The sequence below is a fragment of the Trematomus bernacchii genome, unplaced genomic scaffold, assembly GCF_902827165.1.
Source record: "Trematomus bernacchii unplaced genomic scaffold, fTreBer1.1, whole genome shotgun sequence".
NCBI classification, from domain to species: domain Eukaryota; kingdom Metazoa; phylum Chordata; class Actinopteri; order Perciformes; family Nototheniidae; genus Trematomus; species Trematomus bernacchii.
Genome location: NW_022987564.1, coordinates 3,639,221 through 3,647,145, shown reverse-complemented (window position 1 = coordinate 3,647,145; position 7,925 = coordinate 3,639,221). Strand labels below are relative to the sequence as shown.

General features: G+C 39.7%; 1 long non-coding RNA gene across 2 annotated transcripts; it reads right to left on the bottom strand.

The window, feature by feature from the left end:
• Positions 1-2,092, bottom strand: LOC117478095. 2 transcript variants are annotated; one of them, XR_004555381.1, is made up of 4 exons: positions 1,985-2,087; positions 1,320-1,581; positions 1,059-1,126; positions 1-664 (listed from the first exon to the last, which is right to left on the bottom strand). It is a non-coding gene; the product is annotated as an uncharacterized LOC117478095 (long non-coding RNA). The 2 variants fall into 2 exon arrangements; XR_004555380.1 differs by having other exon boundaries at positions 1,320-2,092.
• Between the last annotated feature and the right edge of the window lie 5,833 nt (positions 2,093-7,925).

Genomic DNA, 7,925 nt, shown 5'->3' with positions numbered 1-7,925 from the left:
TATCTTGAAATTCATTTATTTGACAGAGCTGGAAACTGATTTTAAATACTTGTTTGTGTTTACCTACACAGTCATCACAGATGAGCCAAAAATAGTAGAGGATGAAGAAAGGAGAACAGGAGAAAGGGACACACAAGAAGGAGATACAACAGATAAGAACAACAATGAACAGGAACATCAGAACAGACAAGAGTCAATGGGTAACTGGGTAACTGATTTAGGGACTGCAGATACAGGGCCAAGGCAAGTGAGACATCACTGTTTTCCATCCGGCATGTTTGGCCAGCAAAAGAGATCATTTCAACCAAGTTGGTTTGATACTTTTAAATGGGTTGAATATTCTACCACTGCCAATGCAGCATTCTGCTTTAGTTGTAGACTATATGGCAAACCAAAGCAATCAAGGGATCAAAGGGACACCCTCACCACCTCAGGATACACAAACTGGAAGCGTGCATTGGATTCTTTTCGAGAACATGAAAATTCAAACATACACAAGGCTCTTCTTTCCAGTTCTCGACAGAATGCTGGAGGAGCTTCAAAACAGGTTTTCTGGAGTTGGGGAAAAAATATTAATTGGCATACAGGCATGTCACCCTCCATGGGGAGGTCGTCGACCGATTTGCGAAGGTCAAACCAAGGCGATTTAGCCTAACACTTCCACCTACAAACCAATAAAGAGTGTGAAGACAGCGAGTGATGATGGGGAGAAAAAACGAAGCAAATGAAAGGTAATGTGATGAAGGAAGCAGCAAGTGAGGAAGGAAGCAAGTGATGAGGGATTATTATTTCCTCCTTCCATCCCTTTTTTCAGTTTAATCTCATTACTAACAACTTCTAATAATTTGACATAGTTTATGATTTAATTGGAAAATCAAGTGTTTTTAAATAATAAACCTGTTTCTGATTCTGATTCTTTGATTTTTTTTGACATATGGGTGTTGAGAGATGTATAGATCTCTTAATGTTGCTCTCAAAGTGCACCAGATTGATGCTTTTAACTTCAATATTTAAAAAAAATCTTCCTGGGGGAGTTCCCCCCAAAAATAGTACTTTACCTCTGCTTATGTAACTCCGGTGTAGTGTCCCCTCGGCAACAGATCACTCACAGTTGGTGATTACTTTCCTGCATTTCAATGGACAGCATATAAAAAGGACACGTGAGCTTCATTGCTTAAGAGATCCTCACATGCCATCTCTTTAAAAAAATAAGTGTCCAGTCAACAACAAAACATCAGTGATCGTATAGTGGTAGTATATTTTTCATAAGCAATGTGAAACATTAAACTTAAAAAAACTGGTGTACAAAACTCACATACCTGCGTTGATCTCCTGGAGTGTCTCTACTCTTTCTTCTCCACCATTAGAGATTGCAAACATTTCAGAAACAGCTAGAGGTAGGGGACAAATAACTTGTTCGCTGGGCATGTCAAAAACCTCCCTGCTTTGATCAAGACTTTAGGGAGCCTTTCAGCCCCTCTGGCAAAGGGGCTGGAAAGCAAGTTTTGCAAATGCAGTACCATCTACATGCTTGTCCTGTTCCAGACACTGCTCTCAACCACTCAGGGCCTGCACAAATACCTGCAGAAAGAAACAATTGACTTGGTGCAGGCAGTAAATTACAAAACAGCAGTTGAGAACACACTGAAAAGTTACAGAAGTGACGAGAAAGCAAGACCAAGGCCCTGTGTAATGATCTTGATATTCCCGAAACTGTGACACAGAGGAAGAAGCGTAGAAACATGGAAGACTTTGTAGTCGAGGCATCGTGTGGAGCACCTCTCCCATTAGCTTATTAGCTCAGATTAGCTATTGATGATCACGTTGATAAATCATATAAAACCAATAGCCAAACACACAAAAAACATGCTGCTGTGTGAGCATTAAACGATTAACATTAAACTAAACAAACACAACAAAACGTTATAGTCCTTATAAAATAAAAACATACATTTTGTCCACCAAAATAATACAGGCACCTTACCCTCGAGAGATCCTCACATGTTATGAGAATCTCCCACAATCCATTGCCGTAACAAAGCTAATGCAGGCACACGTTTGTTTGTGACACCAGATGGCGTAATTCTTCTTCTTCTTTTATTTAATGGCGAATCGCTTCCACTTGGAGCATATATCGCCACCTCTGGCGTAACCCGAATTAATTCTCCGATTTAAAGCTCCCATGTCATGCTTTTCCGGTTATTACCCGTCCCCTTGTGTGTTATGAAGGTTTTTATGCATGTAAACGGTGTGCAGAGTCAAAACCCTCAAAGTACACCCTGTAGCGAGTAAAACTCTAACACAGAAAATACCTCCCCAAAACGCCTCGTTGGAGATACGTCACTGCCCATTTGATTCTTCCGGGTACCGCATGATGTCATGCGGTACCCGGAACGAAATGGACCAATCCCGAAGAGCTATGGCCACACCAGCAGCGGCGTGTTCCTCCTCCAGAGGTTCGAAGAACCGGCATTTCACAGACGAAAGCTTCCAAAACATTGCCCAGTTTGAGGCCGGATATGCACAGCTTGTTTGGACCGTTTGGAGCAGGGGAAGATCTGGGTATACAACCTGTAAGTTTGCATTGTTATTTGTGTATTTATCAAACAAGACTGTTTAAATGTGTAAACTGTGTTGGACTGCTAAGCCATTGACACAGTGCTAACTGTGCTAACTAAGTTGCTAGAGTTTCCATATATCAACTCTAATATCAGCAGATGGCCTTGCATACATGTATCTCATAGCAGGAGAATGTCTGCATTCACACACAAAATACCTATTGACAGTATACTCCGGGTGATTTGCCGGTCAGTCGCGAAACGTAATTACATTATAGCTGGCGTAGCGATCTAACACACGGAGCTAGAGCTAGTTTTGGTCAGAAAAACATTTTTGTGATGCTACGTTGCTAGCGTTTAAATATATCAACTACAATGTCAGCAGATGGCCTTACATGTTTGTCATGGCAGGAGAATGTCTGCAGTCACACACACGGAATACTCATACAGTATACTGTACTGTGATTTACCGTACATTGTGACCGTACATATACTGCATGTAGCTAACGAGGCTAGCTGTATGCTAGCGCAAAACAATGTATTCATGCAAGTTACATTGTATGGTAGCAGAATACCCGTATACGATTGCAATTATAAACACGTTATTGCTAGCCTAATATGAACCACTAGCTTTTGTTCATAGTAGTTTTATTACACTGCATTATAGTTGCCTTTCCTCCAAGCTAATGTTCATATCGTGTTAGCTACCAAGGTAAACAAAGCTAGGTTAGCATATTAGCAGGCAAGCTGTTCATTACACAACTACTACTAACTAATCTAAAACAACTAAGTTTCTCTAATATTTTGTGATTTGCATTTGATTTCGTCCAGCCAGATCCTGGCGGACAATCCATGACGGGGAAGGGATTCTACTACTACTGAGGGTGCTAAAAGGCACCGCACCGACTGTGCGCAGGCAAGATGCGAGGAGGAGGAATGAATGATATACCGTGTGTATATATGTATATTTATGTTCATTTTGTACATTTCTAAAAATAAAGTTTAATGGAAATACTTAGTAGGCCTATCCTTTCTTCCCTGAATTCATATATAGCAAACCATGATTTGATTTCTCATCAAACAGTAGTAGTTTATAACGGGTAAAAATAACTTACTCTTTGTTATGAGAGTAGCTCGTAGGCCACAACGGAAAGACAAGGAGACATACACGAGTTTACAAAACCACGGCACATTTATTGTGGTAAATGCAAAGATAGGTGGTTGAGAGGATCGCAGAGTTAGTCTTCCTGCAGCCGCTTTGGAGAGAGACTGTGTCCGGAGGTGTCCGTGATCGTGCTGATTAGCCTCTTCAGCTCCACCCCATCGTAAGACAAAGGCCCTGGGGCCGTCACACTCTTCTATAACAACAGTTAAAAATATATATGTATATAAAATATACCGCTGTACCGACGCCATGATAAGACTGATGTTACGCTGAGAGCAGCCGGGAAAAGCACTGACATGGGCGCAGCCTCTCTGGTGGTTGACTAATCAGAACGAGTGGCCGAGCTGACCAATCGGAGCACACTAGGCTCACAGGGAGGGGGGGGCAAGAGCTCCAACGAGTCGTTTAGTGGAGAAAGTGAATACTGCTGAATACACATGCTTGACAGAGATGCTGTATGCGAAACCAATGTGAGTTTGGAAAATTGCACAGTATAAATCTATTTTAGTATACCTCAACAATGTAATTATGATCAGTGGAAATGGCCATGACATGGGCCCTTTAACAAGGATTTTATACCAACCTTTATAACTCTGTACACACACGACACACCTATATGTCGTGAGCTGATTATCGAGCCTTCATTGTAACAGATCTGGTAGGCCACCACGTTATTCTTTACTTTCTACGTCTTTATATGGAGAAGATATTACTTTTTTCTCCGTCATGTTGTTTCCATAGCAACAACAACTTCCTGTCAACAGCCAACGAAAAGTAACAAAAAACACTGTAATATCCTTTTCAGTTTCACAGAACACAAATTGGGTTATTTACATAATGTTTACAGTACTGTTTATTGTTATTTTGTAATATTCTTTGCGGAATTTGGCCATGTAAAATGTCCTATTGGGTTGCTGTACAGCCAATGCGTGACGTCATTGGTAAGCGGCGTAACGAACCCCGAACAGATTCTGGTACCTACACCGCCACTGTGGGCTCAGCCCCGAATGTTTCCAGGTCCAGGCGACGCCCCTGCTGACGAGTCACACACCACACAAAAGGTACGCGGTAGTAGAGCATTTTAGATTAGGCTATCGTTGCATGTAAAATACACAGTGGCGACTGGTCATTAGGGGCAGGTGGGGCACAGCCCCACCTAGTGTCAGCAGAAAGTATTACAAATAATGATTACAAAAATGCAAAAAAAAAAAAAAAAAAATATATAAAATATATTTTAAGATCATGTTTAATCATCTGATTCGTCTGTACATTGCTGTTTTAGTCTGTGTTCTTCTAATTAGTGTGTCTACAGTCACAGTGTGTGCCTATTGAGCTGTTTAGAGCCATGTGGGACAAAACCTGATTATGCCCCTCCCTCTCGCTGTGAAGTCAACGGTGACTGTAAAAACTTCACTGCGCATGCTCAGAGTATTTTGTAATGAAATGTGTGTGGCAAAAAAATAATGACCAGAGGGGCATGGAGCTACCATCCCCACCATACGTCATCTCAAATCATTCAGAGCTGATTGGCTGTAAGTACGTGTGCCGCGAAAAGTGTGCTGTGTGAAGAGGAGACGAGAGAGCTGCAGTGGCGCGTCCTAAAACCAGGAAGTAAGCTGCAAAAAAGCAATGAGATTTCTCCATTCCCGCATATATATGCGTATATGATGCGTATATGATATGTTTTATAATGATTGATCATGAAAGTGTTATCAAAGCTGGTAAAGTTGCAGCTAGTTTGAATGACTTTGTATACTACAGAGTAGCTTGTGAATTTACTCCAGGTGGAACTAAAGTCTGATTTAACACTTGATTATATTTCACATCATTCATCCACATCTGTAAAGTAACTAAAGGTATTAAATACATGTAGTGGAGTCAAAGTACACCATTTACCTCTGACTTGTGTTTACTGCCAACCTAAAAGTACCTCAAAAATAGTAATCAATAATATATTGAAAAGTTATTTGGCTGATTGTTTTATATTGGCTCAGCCAGGTTATATGGGATGCCCAGTCTACGTGCAGATGGGTCACACATTTGGAAATATTAAACTTAGTTTTCTTTTCTAACATTTTTCATTTTTCATCCTCATGTAGAATGCTATTATGAAACACACATTTGGTTGTTTATAGCATAAAGAACATCTGATTTAATGTGAGGTAGGGAAATAATCATTTGAGTATAAGTATGTGTATATAAATATGTAATTTACAACAGCTGTAAGATGCTTGAAAAGCTTGAAAATGCACCTTGAAAATGCTTGAAAAGTGCTTGAATTTGACTTTGGAAAAGGTGTAAGAACCCTGTAAATGAATCCGGGAGGAATGATTTAATTTTAGAGTACAATCCATCGTCAAAAGATAACCAACTTGCTATCTCTCTCAAATGTAATGACAGGTGTTGTTGCAGGGCCCTACTGTACATACACTAATCATCATCACTAACATTTTGCTAGTTGTTGGTATCTGGTTACTTTGGCACATCTACATCTTTAGAACCAACCTGACCAGAGCTCTCTCTGCATTCAGACACAAACTGATTTTTTATTTTCTCTCAGTGTTCAAGGCTTTTTTATTGTCATACGTACATAGCTACAGTGTAGTTATGTCGATGAAAATCTTAGGTCCCAAGCTCCTCCAACAGTGCAACACAATAAAACAGATACAAGTAAATACAATAAAAATAGAATAGAATAGAAGTAGTGCCATAAGAGTCTATATACAAGTGATACATCATTTGTAATTTACAAACAGGTGAATATTATGGATGTTCTTAGTTCAGGTGTTTAACAGTCTTGTTTTACTGTATATGTACCAGCTGTAGTTGGTAGTGGTGAATCCAAATACATCCATCAAATGCAGTTTATTCTCGCTTGTACCGTTTGTTGTGCTTGGTTAAATCTGGTTCACTTGGCCATTTTGCCTCTGTCGATGTGATGTCTCCCTCTTTTGGCTAATTTGCTGCTCTACATGTTTTATATGTTATTCATGGTTAGGACCTGGATACAGCAACTCTGTTGAAGGTTGCTAGTTAACGCACCACAGACTATGACTAGACCCTGGAATATATATATATGTCCTAATTGCTGTAACACTGTACAAGCAAATCACTCTACTTTGTATGTTGTTGACTACAATAACCAATATAAAAGTCTTCATGTTCTCCCATCATCTGAGAATGTAAAGCAACAGTGGAAAAAAACTACAACTAGATCCTGGAAAAAACTTTAAATAACACCAGGCTGTCAGTGACCCAAATTCAAACTTGGAAGCTATCATTTTTGGCATTCCTATGTTTTTTAAGTTTTTATTATGCATGTTACCCTTTAAGTTAGCTTTAGCATGTTGTGTGGATAATGTGGATATCTTTGATTGTAGGTCCACCCACGGGAGCAATACTGGATTAACAGTTATGTAATACTGAGAGACACTCTGTGACTGTCGAACATTTGAAGCCAGGAAAGTCAGTAGTAGGTTGAAGTGTTAACTGCAATGCAAAAACCTTTTCCATCCCTGACTCTTGATTGTATGCCTGTGTGTGTTATGTATGCTGTCATACTGTGCGTTTCGAGTTACTTGATAGGCACTTCCTGAAGGGACACATGTTATAAATTAAAGGTCAAATTGTATGAATTTGCTTTGATTCAAAGTTGGTAACTTGCTCAGGCCTGAAAGCTGGCCACACAGATACACTTGAAATAGTGTACTGTGTAACTGTAATAATAGTTAGTAACACAATTTATCAGCTACATTGCAGTTCCAGTATTTATTGTATAGTTGGAGGCTCTTGGGAGACCAACGCCTCTCCTTTTGCAGCAACAAAGACTTGGTTTTTCTCAAAACTCCAGGACATTTAACTGAATTTAAAAGTTTTTGGTTTGTCACAACACAAGCTAAGCTCAAAGTCAAATGTAGGCTTTCTGATCAGATTCCAGCTAGAAAATGTGCGTGTAAAGTTTTGGTTCAGATGCTTTTTTATTGTGGTGATTTCAGGGTACAGCTGCAGTTTAACTTGTTTACAGTTGTTCCCTGGTTACATTCATGTTGCCAGCAAAGATGTGGAGAACAAAAGCCTTAACCAATCAGCGCAGACTTCGCTTTTTGGAAGGAGGGGTTTAAAGAAAACGGACCATATCAGACGGAGGGTAAGAAGCAAAACATTATTTTATTTGATTACACTCTGAAATCTATGACTTGATA